This window comes from Monodelphis domestica, chromosome 1 (assembly GCF_027887165.1).
Source record: "Monodelphis domestica isolate mMonDom1 chromosome 1, mMonDom1.pri, whole genome shotgun sequence".
In the NCBI taxonomy this organism is placed as follows: Eukaryota; Metazoa; Chordata; class Mammalia; order Didelphimorphia; family Didelphidae; genus Monodelphis; species Monodelphis domestica.
The window spans coordinates 223,103,673-223,120,833 of NC_077227.1; the positions used below are offsets into that span (position 1 = coordinate 223,103,673).

Below are 17,161 nucleotides of genomic sequence, written 5' to 3' on the forward strand. Positions count from 1 at the left end.
AGGAGCCAACTCATCTGGATTCCTACCTCTTCCACCCTGTTTCTGGCTCAACAAGCTCCCTTTTGAACTCCACAAAGTGTCATCAAATCTAGTGAGAAAGTACCTTTATTACAGTACTGAAAGTACCATTATTACAGTATTCTACTCATTCTGTTGCCTACATTTTCTTCAGTTCATGTAAATCTAGCTTTTTTCTGAAAGCATCCTGCTCATCTATCCTCATTCTTTATCCAGTGTTTTTTCTCCTTTTCAGAGTGAACTTCAGCTATGAAGTTCCACATAAAGATGGAAGGGAATAAATATAAGTGATGAATGTTCACTTAATCTGCCCATTAATTCTCAGTTTAGTTTAGGTACAATGTTCCTTAGTCCAGCCTTGCCTTTAAGAGTAGAAATAACTCTGTAAATGATGGTGAGGGTCAAGAAAGACTCTGTCAGAGGTGGTATATGAACTTAGTCTTGAAGGAAAGCAGAGGGTGAAGAGGTGACAGTACAGATGGAGTATATCCAGGTCTGAAGATTAGCTTGTACAAGGTTACCAAAGTGTCAGATGGAATACCAAATTGAGGCAACAGCAAATAGACCCCTTAATATAATGTATGTATGCTACAGGGAGAAATGCCAGAGTTGCAAATCTGGAGAGATGGAAGGACAGAATTCTAAATTTAGGGCTAGAAATGACCTTAGACATGATTTAATTCAACACTCTCATTTAATGATAAGGATATTGAGACAAAGACTTGCCCAGCCAGTAAATGTCTCAATTGGCAGTTGAAGGCAAGTCTCATGACAAATCTAGGATTTTATCTGCCACTCCATACTTCTTCGAGTTAAACTGGAGCAAGACCATTTGAACCATTTGAATTATTTGGACCATTTGAAGCATTTATGTTTCATTGTATAGGTGATATGAAGTCACTAAAGATTCCTGAGCAGGAAACTGAAGTGGTTAGACATATGCAAGAGGAAGATTATTCATTCATTAATTTATTCATAATTATATATTAATATGTGATATTAATATATATTTCATTTATTCATTCATTTTTTTATTCATTTATTTACTTGTTTGTTCACTAATTCATTTATTTATTCATTCATTTATTTGTTCATTCATTTATTTATTTGTTTGTTTGTTGCTTTTTAGAACCCTTACCTTCCATCTTGGAGTCAATACTATGTATTAGCTCCAAGACAGAAGAGTGGTAAGGACTAGGCAATGGGGGTTAAGTGACTTGCCCAGGGTCATACAGCTGGAAAGTGTCTGAGGCCAGATTTGAACCTAGGACCTCCCATCTCTAGGCCTGACTCTCTATCCACTGAACCATCCAGGTGCCCGCTAAGAGGAGGATTATTTAATCTAGAATAATTTCTGAGTTCTACATATAAGATAAGCACAGCTTAGGTCTGTTATGATGAACCTATGACATGCATGTCACTGCTGACACACGTAGTTATTTTTGATGATATGTGGCCACATGCATACAGAGAAGTATGGGGCCACATGCCGAGAAGGACGTTTTTTTCTCAAAATGACTCACCACCTGAGTTATGGTTGGTTTTTTGGTGAATTTTGACACACCTAGTTCAAAAGGTTGCCCATCACTGGCTTAGGTGATATGACCCATGTCATTCAAAGACTTAATAGAGCCAAATTTAAAATCCAAAGTCCTAACTTCCAGTCCAAAGCCCTTCCCATTACATTTTGGTTGTGCTCTCTCTCTCTATCCCCCTTTGTGAATTATCTATAAAAAGTTACATTTGTATATATGAATTAATTAATTAAGTGTTAAGATAATATAAATGGGAGGCACCTTCCTGAAAGATTTAAATCAGAGGAATTTTACCTAGGAGCCGGACTAGAAGGAATATAGGTGATAAATCCAACTAGGGATCAGGATACAGGTGATTCATAGTAGAGAATGTATTGGAGTATGAATAGTGAGTTGTATAAGACAAGAGAAGGCTTTATTCTATCAGTGAATAAGTACATATCAAATGATAAAAGATTACATTCCCATCACATATTATTATTTAGTTTCTTCATTGTATTCCAAGGAGAAAGGGCATTACAAACATTATTCCCATTTTTCAATTAGGAACACTGGTCTTAGGGAATTTAAGGAATTGGTCCAAAATCACATAGCTGGGAAGTATCAGAATCCTTTGAGATTTTTGATATTTTTTTCTATATGATTTTTTTAAAGCCCTTACCTTCTGCCTTAGAATCAACACTAAGTATTCATTCCAAGGGAGAAGAGTTGTAAGGGCTAGGCAGTGGGGGTTAAGTGACTTGCCCAGGGTCACATAAGCTAGGAAGTATCTGAGGCCAGATTTGAACTTAGTACCTCCAGCCTCTAAGCCTGACTCCAATCCATGGAGCTATCCAGCTGCCCCACTCTTCTACACAAATTTTGTTATAATTTGGAATAATTCTGTAAAGTAACTCTTCAGTAGGTTGATTGATTTGGCTCCAAATCTGTAAATTGATTTAGATTATATAGAATCCTTATTATGATGGCATGGCCCAGTGAGGAGCAATTAATATCTCTCATTATTGAAGTCCTTATTTCCATAAAAAAGTTTTGTATTTGTATTCATATAATTCCTGTGTTCATCTTTGCAGATGGATTCCTATATATTTTGTATGTTCCATAGTTAGTTGAGTGGAATTTCACTGTGTATGTTATTCTGATGGGTTTTATTGGTAATATGAAGGACTGTTTATTTTGTGGGTTTGTTTTAGATCCCAATAATTTATTGACGTCATTCATTGTTTCAGTTAATTTTTAGTTGAATCTTAGGGCAAGTCTTACATCATAACCTTTAGAATAACAAGATAGGTTGAAGGGGTAGGGTCACAGTTCAACTCAGTAAACATTTATTCAGCATCTACAATATGCAAAGTCCAAGTATGCAAAGATGAAAAACTAGAGAGAATCTTCAAGAAATTTGCAATCTAGCCAGTAGGTCATAATAATTTCAAACAACTATGATGCTATAAATTGGAAGGTGATAAGGGGCTCAAATATATTTCAAGAGGGGAAGTAGAATGAGATATGCCAAAAGAATGAATCCAGCTTGGAAAGGGCCTTGAGAAGCTGGAGATCTTATGACTTTCCCAAGATCTCACTGATGTCAAGGGTCTGAGCTTAGAAATTAATTTTTACTAATTCCAGGTCTAGTTCTATCCACTGTGCCACCAGCCTCTCTGTTTTTTTGAGTCAGCAAAGGAAAGAAAAAAAAGTGTGTCTACAGGATGACTTATCTTAATTTTCCTTGTCTGGAGTGCCTGGCCTACTATATAGTTACATCCTGATTTTCACAAGCACAGGACAAGTGGCAGCTTTAGCTTTTTTGTTGTTGTTTAATAGCAGGGGTAAAAGGCAAAGTGCAGTCTAAATCATGTTTAATTAGACCCATGTGGAAAACATAACAATTATCTATGCCAAATTTTCAACATTTTTCTTTTCCTTGTGTTCAATTATTAATAGAGTTACGGATGCACATATTCTCTCATCTTTTCTGTTTTTTTTTTTTTTAGTGAAATAATTGAAGCTTGCACAGCACTGCAAGCTGTTATCAAGTTTTTAAAGTATCTTTATCCTACAGGAATGTGCTTCTAAAAAGAATAAATTCATATCCCATTTATGGACTTATTTTCCCTTTGAGAATATAGTGCTGCCATTTCTTAAAGCTTGGAAAGAAACAAGAACTTCCCCTTCCTTTCTTTGAGCTAATCCCAGAGCAGGGAGTTCAGAGTATTTTTGGAAATCAGAGTAGAGAAGAAAGCACAGAAGCAGGTGGCTATTTAATTGGGTTCTATACACATCTATTTGCTACCTCTCTTCCCCAAGTTCTCAACTGAGAAAATATTGTAGTAAACTATAAGATTTAGAAGGAGCTTTGAGGTCATCTTTAACATGATGCAAAATGAAATAAACAGAACCAGGAATACAATATGCACTGTAATTATAACAATATTGATAGAGAAAACAATAAGGCAAACCAAATTGAATGCTGTTAAAATTATAATGACCAAGCTTGTCTCTAAGGAAGAGAGAGGAAGCTGTACCTCCCTCCCTCCTTTCGTAGGGATTATGGGTATAAAACTGTTCATAGAGTATCAGACATGGAGAGATGCTGGTTTTATTGACTACTTGGAGTGGTTTTTTTTTTTCATTGTTATAAAAGATGGCTCTAGATGAGGGAAAAATCTTTTTGGGGAAATGTAGGGGATATAAAAACAAAAGATAGTCATAATTTTTAATTGTTTAAAAAGAGGCGATTTTTCTTTCCTTGGCTTCAGGCTAGCCAAAACATTATTTCTTTTAGAAATTCTCACATTTCTTGATCATTCTTCCTCTCTCCCTACCTCTCACTCCCCTAGTCTTGTTTGGAGGATTGAACAAAAGAGTGCTGGAATTAGACACTGAAGAATGCTTCTCCTCTCAGTGAAAGAGTGCTCTTTGACTAGGAGTGCTATTTCAAGAAGGTGACCTGGGAAGTGATGAGTACACTCAACCAGCTTGACTGATGAGCCAAATCAACCCTGGCATGCTTTTGTATAATAGCTAGATTGCTGTCATGTACACTGAGACCTATTGAGGGTCATAGGCCAGAAGAATTAGATTTGAGCCCTTCTCCCTTCTCTTTTACTAATTCGAGGTCATGACTTGAACACTGAGACTCCAATAGCCAGAGATGGAAATTCCATATTCTTTTTTTTTTTGGAGGAAGTAGTATTTACCATGGAACTTGGTAACAATGTAACATCAAGGTTTCCTCAAACTTAGGGAAGTTCGATGGTTTGACACAGTGACAGGATGAAAGAATAAAGGAGGTACATGTAATTTCTAGAAGGATTTTGGAGTTTTTGTTGTGGTGGTTGTTTTTGGCAAGACATTTACTGATTTCAAAGAAGGAACTTCATTAAAAGGTTAGGGACTTTAGAGTCAAGCCTGAGGTCTCTCAAGGTTCAGGGTCCTCTATCTAGGTGTGGCGGTCAGTTGAATAAGTGGTGAGAGACACTGTATACTCAATCCTGTGTTTAGGCATCACAGAGTTCTGCCATGCATAGTGTTTGCATTTATTTTATAGGTTCAGTGAATAAATACTTTTCTGGCACACAATCATTTCTCAACATACATGTTTCCATAGACCCTAACAAAAGACACGAAATCTAAGGAGATAGTCAATGAAACATTGTTGCTATACAGAAATAGATGAATGACATAAACAGGGTGATCTGGAGATTAGTTCTCTTTGACCTATGAGATGACCATCTAGGAGAATCATTGTTGCTTTTGATCAGCTTTCACAATCAATCACAATTACTTAGGAGATGGGTAACAAAACATTTCTTACCTAGGTACAGTGATAGAGGGTAACTTAAAGCAGACCAGAATTGGAATTTTCCTCAATTTCCAAGTTGCATTTTTCTTGTGTTTGATTCAGGCACCTGGCAAAGTTGCCTGGTTATGGTAAACATAATCAGCAAAGTGTGTCTATAACTTGTGTTTGAGAGAAATGATGGATTGAGGCTTATGTGTTTGGCTAACAGTGGGTATGGGGCCTCTGAGTGTACCTCTGCTAAGAGGGAAAAGGGAGGGGTAATGGGTGATGATCTTTGGGTTTTAATTCTGTGAATGTAATCTTTTTAGGGTAATAATCTGGGGGGATTAAAGTGGGGCAAATGTGTGTTAACCCTGTAAGTATTTGCTCTCATTTTATTTCTCCTGTATTGGGGAGAGAACAATAATCATAACAATTTCATTAGTAAGGGAAGTTAGAGGGTGAAGTCACACAAAGGGGGTTCAGTGGGTGCCTCATCTTTTCTGAAGGCTGCTCTGCAGCTTTCATCATCCCAGACTGTGACTCTATCAAACAGGAGGGGTATTGTCCCAAACTCTTAATAGTGTAATTCTGAAAAGGAAAAACCAAGCATAAGATGGCTTTGCCTTCATGATTGTGGGAAGAATGATAATGGTATGCATATTGGAGAATGCTGGCTTTGGAGTCAGGAAGATCTAAGATCAAATGTGGTCTCAGCCCTTACTAGCCCTGTGACCCTGGGCAAGTCACTTGACTCCTGCTAATCTCAGTTTCCCCATCTGTATAGTAGGGATAGTAGCACTCATCTCCCATGGTTGTTAGAAGGATCAGCTGTGATAATATTTGTAAAGTTCTTTGCAAACTTTAAAGCACTATGTCAATATTAACTATTTTTATTATGATGATCCTAATAAGGAAATATAAGGAGTTGAGAACTAATTTTAATGCAGAGTAGAAAAGATAATCACTACTTGGATGGTTAGTGCCATTTTGCTATATTGGTCTTTTGCTCTGTTGATTTCAACCTATGATTAAATGGATTCTTCTACAATGTGTCTGCTAAAGAATTCCACATTGTTTCAACTTAAAAAAGGCAACTTTAAGCAATAATCTGCATTTTTCATAGGGAACTGCTGCTGGTTGGCATTATAACTCCCTAGGTCACGTGATGTCTTTCTATGGCTGTCTAAGATATACATTTCTGAATTGTGGCTTTCTAAAGTCTGTGGAATTGACTATCTTTTTACTTTCAATTGAGACATTGTTTTATATGACTCTAAAAATTGGATGATCCCTTATTTTCCCCCTAGATTTAGATTCAATGGGTACATGTTTAAATACCACCCCTGCCTCTGACCTAATGTGTGACCTTCAACAAGTGATAATCTGTCTGTCTCAGTTTTCTTATCTGTAAAATGGGAGGATAGGACCTTTAAAGACACTAGTAGCCTATACCTATGATCTGCAATTCAACATTGAAATCCTTTATAGTTTACAATCACAGAATGTAGGTAATATGATACAATGGAAAGTGTGTTCACCTTTGAATACTAAGCTTGACATATATATTATAGATATAACATTAGAAGGGGCATTAGAGTTCATTAAGTTCAATCTCTTCATTTTGCAGATGAGTAAACTAAGACTGAAGAAAACAAAGTGACATAGGCAGTGAGTAGCAGAGTTGGGATTTAAACCTATGTCCTCTGACTACAGGCAGATAGGTGATGAACCACACCTGAAGTCAGGAAGACTCCTTTTCCTGTGTTCAAATTTAGCCTCAGATAGCACGTGATCCTGGGAAAGTCACTTACCTTTGTTTGCCTCAGTTTCTCATTTGTAAAATAAGCTGGAGAAGGAAATGGCAAACATTCCATTATCTTTGCCAAGAAACCCCTAAATGGGATCACAACAAGTTGGACATAACCAAAATAACTCAACAACAACAAAAACTTCTGACAATAAATCCTGTGCCCTTTCCAAATTTTGACTCTGCTTCATACTACCTGTGTGACTTTGGGAGAGTTATTTAGCTACTTTGAGTGAGCCTCAGTCTCTCCATCTATATAATGAGAGCAATGGACTAGATGATTTTTAACTATAATCCCTTCTAGCACTGGCTCTATGGTACTATGACCTTAGAGATCATCTAATCTGACCATCTTCATTTTTATAGGAGGAGGACATTTCATGTCTAGGAAAAAGTTGCTTAGAGTAATTATTTAGGAGGGGAGCTGAGGCTAGAACTCAGTTCTTTGAATTTACTTTTCTTTCTGATCAGTACAATACAGCTCTACCCACCACCGTTAAATAATTAACCCTCTATTTTGCTTGTATTACTACTTAGTCATCACTAATGACTGCCCCCAAATGGAAGACATTTCATAAGAAGAAATTGTGTGTGCTCCCAAGCCAATTAGCACTAATATGCAAGAGAGGGTTATTGCCTTGTTAAAATCCTTCCTTAAGGTGACTCACTGGCATGTTTATGAAACTAACTTAGGGAACATCAGGATGCTTCAGGTGTTGTTAGAAAGAGTCAACTCATTGAGGAAATCTGGAACTAGTCTTGTGACAGGTACAGGTGGCTCATAATTATTTTGTGAGATAGGCATCTCTAGGGTTTCGAAAAGGGGGGATAGGTGGGAAGAAGCTGTCAGATATATTCAAGAAGTGTAGGGATTGGCTTTTTTTTTTTAAGAGGAAATGTAGATTTGTTTGCTGGGGAAAAAAAGCATTTTGAATAGGAAATAAAGATTGGTACCCAGGGACATATTTTACTGAAATCTAGCTTGCTCTTTTATACGCCAATTAACATCCCATTTATAGCAATATCACTGGTTTTTAGCTAGAAAGGTTGTTGAAGGTCATATTTTCCAACGCCATCATTTCACAGATGAGAGAATTGAGCCTTAAAGAGGATAAATGACTTGTTTAAGATTATACAAGTAGGAAGTAGAGAGCCAGGATGTGAATCCAACTCTTCTGACTAACAATTCTTTCCAAAATTATGGAAACATTCAACATAATGGTGATCTTAATCTCCACTTCTCCCTTATTGTTTTTTTCTTAAAGTTGGATGCAAGAAATATGTTCCCTTTCTTGAATTTCACTGAATTAACTGTGCTTGAGATATTACATAGTACGAGAGAATGTCGCAGTGTAATCAACAAATGATTAACTTTTGTAGAAATGGTTTTTGAAACTTCTTACAGCTATCCATAATCTGTGTCTCAATTTTATTTTATCTTTATTTATGACTTCGGCTTCAGAACAGTTATAGAAAATGCCTGTTAAATATTACTGTACAAACCTGTTCCTACATGGTAAGCATGTGGTATGATGTTGTGGGTTAGGAGTTGTGATTGGAGAATGCTAGGAATCTTGGACTCAGTTGTCACTGGACACTGCTCCGCCTCTCTGTGTCTTAGGTCTCCAGTTTAGAGAGTTACATCTTGTGTAAACAGCTCAGCTCCCCTGGGAGGAGAGGTGCTTTGTGTATACTGTGCTTCTGGGTATGATTTTGCTGTGTTACCTTAAGGCTGGTTCAGAGGTAAGTTAGGAGATTTATGTATATATTTGCTTTCCCTGGTTATATTTATTTTCTTAAGTACATAGAAGTTAGCCTCAAACAATGTGAACTCAGATGCAAAATTTTAATTTTTGGGACTTTTTCTTATATTCTGACTTATTCTCCCTTTATTTCCATCCTCAAAAGCCACTAAAATATGCCTGGGGGATGGAAGTTGTGGGAAATGGAACTAATTTAAAATTTTTGATTATGTGTATTTTACAAAGACATTACTAAAGCTAGAGAAAAAGGCATGGTCCATTTGGGAAAATGGTTTTAGTTTTATAATCATCGTGGGGTGACAGAAAGCTCATTGCAGGGGGTGGTATTCATTCTGTAGGATACCCTTCCCTCCTTTTCCTTTAAGATGGTCTTTAATGATAGATTGTGACCTCTCTTTCCCCCCAAAAGAAAGAATATTCCAACAAACTTATCTAAATGTAGACTGGCAAGAACCAGTATTCTGGAAGTGCCTCTACTTTTGGGTAGGACAAATTGAATAGGTATTTTGTTATGACTGAGATACTGTGGGAATATGTTCTTTTCAACAAAATCTAAATGATGGGTTTTTTTACATGATAAGTCTTCAATAATTGTTTCATGCTCACTTGCCTGAAATAGATGAACAATTGATATCATGGATTTAGATCTGGAAGGAACTGTATCATATAATTTAACCATTTCTTTTCATAGATGAAGAAGTGGGCTCAGTGAGGATAAGTTATACAAATAGTCCATGACACATCTAGAATTTGAACCTAGATCCTTTAACTTTAAATCCAGTTCTCTTTGCTACTAAAATAAGAACAGACTTTATAACTGATTTGAAATTAAGTTTGGTTTTGAATAGAAATCTTTGTAGTTTGGTCTTCCTCTCATTTGAGGAAGAAGGAAGACCGATTACTGAAGGCGTATATAGAAGCTGAATGCCAAAAAGAGAATATAAATGCTGAAGATGAATGACTGGGACCAGTTGGTCATATCTAATATCTAAACCCAGAGCTGAACCACAGGCTGGTTTATGGATATTTAGAGCCATTATTAAATGAGGGAGATTGGTTAGGTGACTCTTGAGGTCCCCTTTCAGCTCTAAATCTTTGATTCTCTGAATTCTCTCTCTCTCTCTCTCTTTTTTTTTCTCTCTCTCTCTTCTCTCTCTCTCTCTCTCTCTCTCTCTCTCTCTCTCTCTCTCTCTCTCTCTCTCTCTCTCTCTCTGTCTCTGTCTGTCTGTTTCTCCCCTGTCTTAGAATCAATAATAATATCTGTTCCAAGGCAGAAGAGTGGCAAAGGCTAGGCAATTGGGGTTCAGTGACTTGCCCAGGGCCACACAGCTAGGAAGTGTCTGAGGTCAAATTTGAATCCAAGACCTCTTGTTTCTAGGCATGACTCTATCTACTGAGCACCTTATTTGTCCCCTAATCCAGTATTTTTATAGAAACAAGTCCTGAGAAGTTAGGTGATTTTTAAGGAATAATTTGATTGAAATTTTATATTTAATTTTAAAAATGCTGTTTATAAAAACTTCTCAATTCAAGATCCTATAGCAATGATAATAGTAGCCAACATTTATATAGCACTTACTCTTTGCCAAGTTCTGTGCTATGTATGCACTTTACAAATATAATCTCATTTAACCCTCACAACAACCCTGGGAAGTAGGTGTAATTATTGTCTCCATTTTACAGATGGGGAAACTAAGGCACCCAGGTTAAATGACTTGCCCAGGGTCAAAAATCTAAAAAAAATCTAAAAAGTATTTACAGTCAGATATGATCTCAAATCTTCCCAACTCCAGTTCCAAGTGAGTATGAAAGGAAAAAAAGGATGAGAACTATCTTTCCTTTCCTTGGCAATTATTATCCCATTTTTCTATGAAAATGGCATTAATTTCTCTTGTGTATTGCCATTGTGATATCAGCATCTCCTATGCACCTGGGCATACTCTGGGTACATTGTCTAATTACTGTTTTAGTATCAACAAAAGAATGCATAAATATAAATCATTGTTGACAGGATTAATTTCTCCTCTAGGAGAGGCAGTTTGTGCTGTAGTGGAAAAAGCACTGGGTTTTGGGGCAAAGACTTAAACCCTAGCTCTCTAATTTGCCTAGCTTTCCTGTGGCCTTTTACAAGTAGTTTTCCCCTCTCTTGGACATCAGGTTTTCCTGATCTGTGGAAGAAGGGAATGGTAGTTTAGATGGTAGTCATAATAATAATGATAATAATCTGTATGACACGTTAGGGTTTTCAAAGTGTTTTATGTTATCTCATTTTATCTCTATGATATAATTTATATGGTCTCTGAGCTCTCTTAAGAGTTCAGAATCCTCTTGACTTAAATAAATAAATAAAAGTATGAATTTTTAAGGTTCCATTTTGGGGAAAACTACCCAACTATAACTTTTTATCTGCTTCCTTAACCACCTGTGAGAATCTGTTTCCTCTAATAAGCAGGTGAATTCAGAAGCTGAAGAACGTAGCTTCAAAGCCATAGTTTTTATTATCAGTTTGATGTGAATGCTTATGAGCAGAGCCATGGCTTAGGGTCCGAATATTTGTCTGCCAGGAGGTCACAGAGAAGCTCCTTTCTTGAAGCCATTTGAAGGAACTTCCTGTCCTTGAGCTACTGGCACCGTGCCCTTTGCTACCGTCATAGACTCTTCAAAGAGTTGCCCATAGAACTAGGTGGAGTTGGAGCCAGATGGGCCGTGATCCAGAGCTGCTGCTTGCTTGTTCTTCCTTATGAAATGCTGCCAAAAGCATGCCTCATCCCTAGGAATTCTGCTCATTCTGAGTTTATTTGGGGGAAATTAAACTGACGTGGTGATTACCTGAATCTCTAGGAATTCTGCTCTAGTATAGTTGAAGCAGCATCGCTAAGATGAAGGAGCAAGAAAACAAAAACAAAAAAGGTAATTTCAGCTTCTAGATGTGGATTCAGGAAAACTGGAGTCAAAACCAGCTCCAGACAATTAGTAGCTCTGTGATCCCAGGCAAAAGTCTGTCTGTCTCAGGTTCTTCATCTGTAAAATAGTAATAACACCCACCTTTCCAGTATGTTCTATGTTAAAGATCTAAGGAGGTAGTTTTTTTTTAACCCTTACCTTCTGTCTTAGAACCAATACTAAGTATTGTTTCCTAGGCAAAAGAATGGTAAGGGCTGGGCAATTAAGGCTAAGTGATTGACCCAGTGTCCTAAAAGCTAGGAAGTGCCTGAGGTCAGATTTGAACCTGCTTTTAGGTCTGGGTCTCTATCCACTGAGCCACCAGACTGTCCTTTGAGACAGTATTTGTAAAGTGCCTTTTAAACCTTGAAGTATGTGCTATTATTTTATTTCAGATCCAACTGATGAGTAGGAGTGATTAATTTACTCAATTTATTTGTGGTCAAACTAAGAATACAGATTCCTACACATCTCTAAAATGTGAAAGATGGAACCATAGCGGTGACTGTTTCTAATCCTAAATTTTCTATCTCCATCAAAGTTCAGAACAATGTTCTATATACACTAGATACTTGAACATTTATTGAGTGAATGAATGAATGATCATTACTATCTTCAGGAAACTCATTTATTGAACATTAGTGTGGTCGTAATGGAGTTACACAGTGTGGTTCTGACAGGTGAAGGTTGTCCACCCTCAAGGAAGTTACATCTAAGACAGTGAGTTTTGATGTAGATAAATTTTGAGGATTTAACAAAAATAATAACTGATTGATCCAAGAAATCGGGTTAAACCTGTACTATAAATATAAATCTTGCATGCATACTTATTGTGGGACTAGGTATTTTCAGGAGGTACAGTTAGAATTAAGCTATAGAAATCTCTGCTTAGATGGGTTCTGGTCACTAGAAATCAGAAGCAGAATCTGTATTGCATATTTCTTACCCCGAATTAAGACATTGTTTTTCCTTTTCTTTTTTGCACTGAGAGTATTTTTGGGTCATAGGGTAATAGGTCTTGAGCTAGAAGGGACCTTAGAAGTTGTCTATGTGGCTACAGTAGGTCATCTGAAAGAGATAATGTAGTTCCAGGGAAAGAAGATCGATTTTGGAATACAATGGAACTGAGTTCTAATCTTGGTATGATTATTTATTACTTCTCTACTCACGGTGAGCTTTAGTCTCCTCATATATAAAATATAGGGGTTGGACTATATCTATTTGTGTATATATGTATCAGTGCATATCTGTCTGTCTGTCTGTCTGTCTTTCTGTCTATCTTCTGACTTTAACAGACTCACCTGATACTTATTGCTAACTCTCAGTCTGACACACCATGCGATGATCTTGGAACAGAGATGGTTAATCGGTCCTCACTAGTTTTGTGAGCTTCGGATGTCATTATAGAGCATTGTTTTGGGGACATTGGGAAAGTAAGCATTCAGATTATAAGCTTATTTTAGGTAGCATAACACCCAGATATCACCCACCTCAGCCATGTTTGTAATTTCATAGCCACCACATACCAGGTAGAGCTCATGGTTAGTTCATTCTTGGGGAACAGTTCACAAATATCATTCATCATTTCCTGCTCCCGTAGCACAGACTCAAGTTCATGTGACTATCTTAAACTTGTTAGGTAAGTTTATCCAGTGTATAATTCCTGCCTCAGCTGTAGTAAGATCCACCCAGCAACGCTGTCAGCGATAGGAAAGTGTTGAAATAAGAAATAGCTAAAATATTCTCTGAGTGCAGTAAGATATGTCCTAATTGTAGAGTTCATATCTGTTAACATACTTGTATTCTCTTTGGTGAAAGAATTATCATGTCATAAAAACTGTGTTGTATAATCCAATAAAAGGAGATCAGGTGAATCTTTCTCAGAGTGGGAAACAGGTCCACCTCCTAGAACCTACTTTGTTCACTGATGCTTCAAAAGGAGAATTATACCAAAAAAAAATGTTCAGAAACTAATTTTTCCTAATAAAAATTGTATTTATATTCCTAATAAAAATTGTAGTTGAAATCTCTCCCTAATTATGTGTCTTCCTAAAAATGTATATTGGCATCTAGGTGGTGCAGTGATAAAGTGCCAGGCCTGAAGTCAGGAAGACTCCTCTTCCTGAGTTCAAATCTGGCCTCAGAAACTTACTAGCTGTGGGACCCTAGGCAAATCATTTAACTGTTACCTTCAGTTTCCTCATCTGTAAAATGAGTTGAAGAAAGACATGGCAAGTCACTCTAGTATCTGCCCCAAATGGAGTTCAGGAGGAGTTATACAACTGACAAAATGAGTCTATTGACTTTCTCTCTCTCTAACTCTTGTTCTCTATATATCTATTTATGTATCGTTATCTATCTGTCTGTCTGTCTATCCATCCATCTGCCTGTCTGTCTGTCCATCCATCCATCTGCCTGCCTGCCTGTCTGTCTCTCTCTCTCTCTCTCTCTCTCTCTCTCTCTCTCTCTCTCTCTCTCTATCTATCTATCTATCTATCTATCTATCTATCTATTAACTTAAACAGACCCACTTGTTTGGGTTTGGCTCCATTATTTACTGTTGGCTATATGATCTTGGTCAAATCACAAACTTCTTAAGCATCTGTATACTTTCTTATAAAATGGTGAAAGCCATCTTCCATATAGGACTTACATGCTCTTGACTGACTGTTGGTTGGAGATTGATAAGGTGGTTGGAGAAAGTAGGAGCAGATAATAGATAGCTTATAACAAACCATAGCCTCAGAAAAGAGTTCTGCTTAAAGCATACATGATGTTAGTTGTTCCTTCATTCGTTCGTTCATTCGTTCATTCGTTCCTTCCTTCCTTCCTTCCTTCCTTCCTTCCTTCCTTCCTTCCTTCCTTCCTTCCTTCCTTCCTTCCTTCCTTCCTTCCTTCCTTCCTTCCTTCCTTCCTTTCTTCCTTTCTCAAAGCTTTCCCTTCTCTTTGGTTTAAGGAGGTAGGCTCTTATATTAGACAATCACTGGCAAAGAAGACCCTGAAGTTCCCTGAACTGTGCCTGGAACAGATATTTGAATTTACAGTAAGCTCCCTCATAGTGATAGTGTTCTTTAACAGACCTGCCATCTATGAAGGGAATCTTGTTAATCAGTTGGCAGTTTCTATTAATGTTGCTATTTGTAAGACAGTAAGGCACTTTGAATTAGAATGAGAAATGGGAAAGAGGAAGGGAAAGGAGGCCTAAGTTCCCCTTTGGGTCTGATGCTGTGGATATTCTTAGTGATTTTTAAAAGATGGATAATTAACGATAATGGTATTGGCAAAAGGAACATACTTGGCTTTTTTTTTTTTTACTTCAAGCTGAAGTATCTCAAATATTCAGCTGAATCAGCGAGAGATGCTAAAAAATGCCATTTATGCTTTCATGTTTGGGTCAGTCTTAAAACATAAGGAATGTACTAGGCCCTTGTCACTTGCCACCAGTGATTTAGTGATGGACAGTGAGGAATGTGAGGATAACAGCCCTCTTTACCTCTTTCCTGAGGACAGAACATTAAAGTTCTGGCTGACTTGATTTTATATAAGTAGATTTGAGTTGGAATTTACCTTTGTGACCTTAATCAAATTATTTTATATTTTTAGGGCTATAAAATAAAAATTTAAACTAGGTTAATAAAGTCCCTTTTAACTTTACAGTTTTAAATGTCATTTTGTTTGATTATAGGAAATTTCTTTTCACAAATAAACTTTTGTCAACCATCACTGGGTCCATAGTTTATTAAGTAGTGGCTAGTGAGAATTATGAAAATCTAGCCTCCCAGTACTTCCAGGACTTCACACATAAAGAATATTCAGATTTTAAACTATATAAATTAAACCAATACAATTTTATAAGATGTCACATAGAAACACTGACCTTGGTTCAGATCCTGACAGTTACTTACTTGTGTGATCTTGCTTTCATTTCTTAATCTCTGTTTTCATTTTCTTTATCTATAAAATAATAGGGTTGGATCCGGTCTCCAAAGTTCCTTTTAGCTTCAGATCTAGAGTTATATGAATATATCAAGGAAAAATTCTGGTGTTGGCAGAGAACCAAGAGATATGACTAACTGAAATTTGCAACCACCTACCAAAGGCATTAATCAGTCAAAAGGTATTTAAGTGCCCATTATGTGCCAGGCACTGTGCTGAATGCTGGGGATATGAATACAGTGGGAGGATCCGGAGGGGGAGAGTCGCTACTACCTCTGGAAACAAAATGATGGTGCTTCTTCTTATCCTTGCGTCTGGGTTTGAGTATACAGGCTTTCCTATTTGAATCTGTGAGACTAGGATATTAACAAAAACGTTCTGAAATTACTTTTCCTCACTTCCAAAATTGGAACAGAACCCCTCCCCCCAAGTTTCTGGGGTTATTTATAGACTCTCATCAGATAATTTAAAGAGTTTTGATACTACTATAAAGTGGTAAAAAAGTGAAAGTTATTATTCAGAAGTTGAGTTTTTTCATAGTTGGCATGATCAAACTTTGAATTTATGTAAAGGTAAAAATCTCATTACAGAGTTGTAGTTTCATGTCCAAGCCAATGTCCCATGGATTTATTATTTCTAGTTAGAGCATAGTTTATAAAACATGATCCTTTCCAAGCACTTTCTCTGGATTCCATCCAATTAATAATACTTTCTATAACCAAAAAAAAGCAAAAAAAAAAAACACCAAAAAACTTGATTGAGTGCCATTTTCTTTGTAGCAGGGAAAAGCTAATCTTTTTTTAAGATTCTTTTGTTCATTATTAAGAAACAATTTCCCTTTTATTCCCTTTCTTGAGATTCACTGTCTACTATCCAAATCACTTTAAAAAAGCAAAGAAAAAACCCTTAATCTCTAAGATGTTTAAACTCACCTTACCCTGCCCCAAACAAACAAAATAACTAAAATATAAACACTAGAAACCTCTCATTGACCTTGTTGTTGCTGTTGTTGTTTTCAAATCACATTTATAATTAATTTCTGTACATAGATTATTTTCAAAGATCCAGGATTTCAAATCTTCTGTGTTGACTGTCCATGTTATCTTGGAATGAAAAATTGTTTCAACTCATCTTTCTGCTGTACCAGAATTCCTTTTGAGGTGTTACATCACAGTTTTTTGGACTTTAATTTGAGAGTGATCAGGAGGGTCCCTGTTCCCTCACGCTTCTCTATCAGAAATCCAGGATTTTCCTATGTGTATTCCTATCACTGATGTAGATCTCTACCATAATGCCCTGGTAATTAATTTTCATGATTTGCTGAAGTCCTTAAAATTCTTTCAACCCTCTTTCAATGAGGCTCCTTAGTTCTTAA

At 36.7% G+C, this 17,161-nt stretch overlaps 1 protein-coding gene across 3 annotated transcripts in view; it reads left to right on the top strand.

Moving 5' to 3' along the window:
* The window catches only part of STXBP6 (syntaxin binding protein 6), a 382,595-nt gene that overhangs the window by 73,138 nt on the left and 292,296 nt on the right, over positions 1–17,161 (top strand). The window contains exon 1 of one of the 3 annotated variants that reach the window (XM_007472542.3): positions 8,728–8,887. The exons of the other annotated variants lie outside the window; for them this stretch is intronic. The gene's annotated coding sequence lies outside the window, so the exon portion shown is untranslated. Of the gene's footprint in view, positions 1–8,727; positions 8,888–17,161 lie in introns of those variants that run through there. 3 annotated transcript variants of the gene reach the window in all.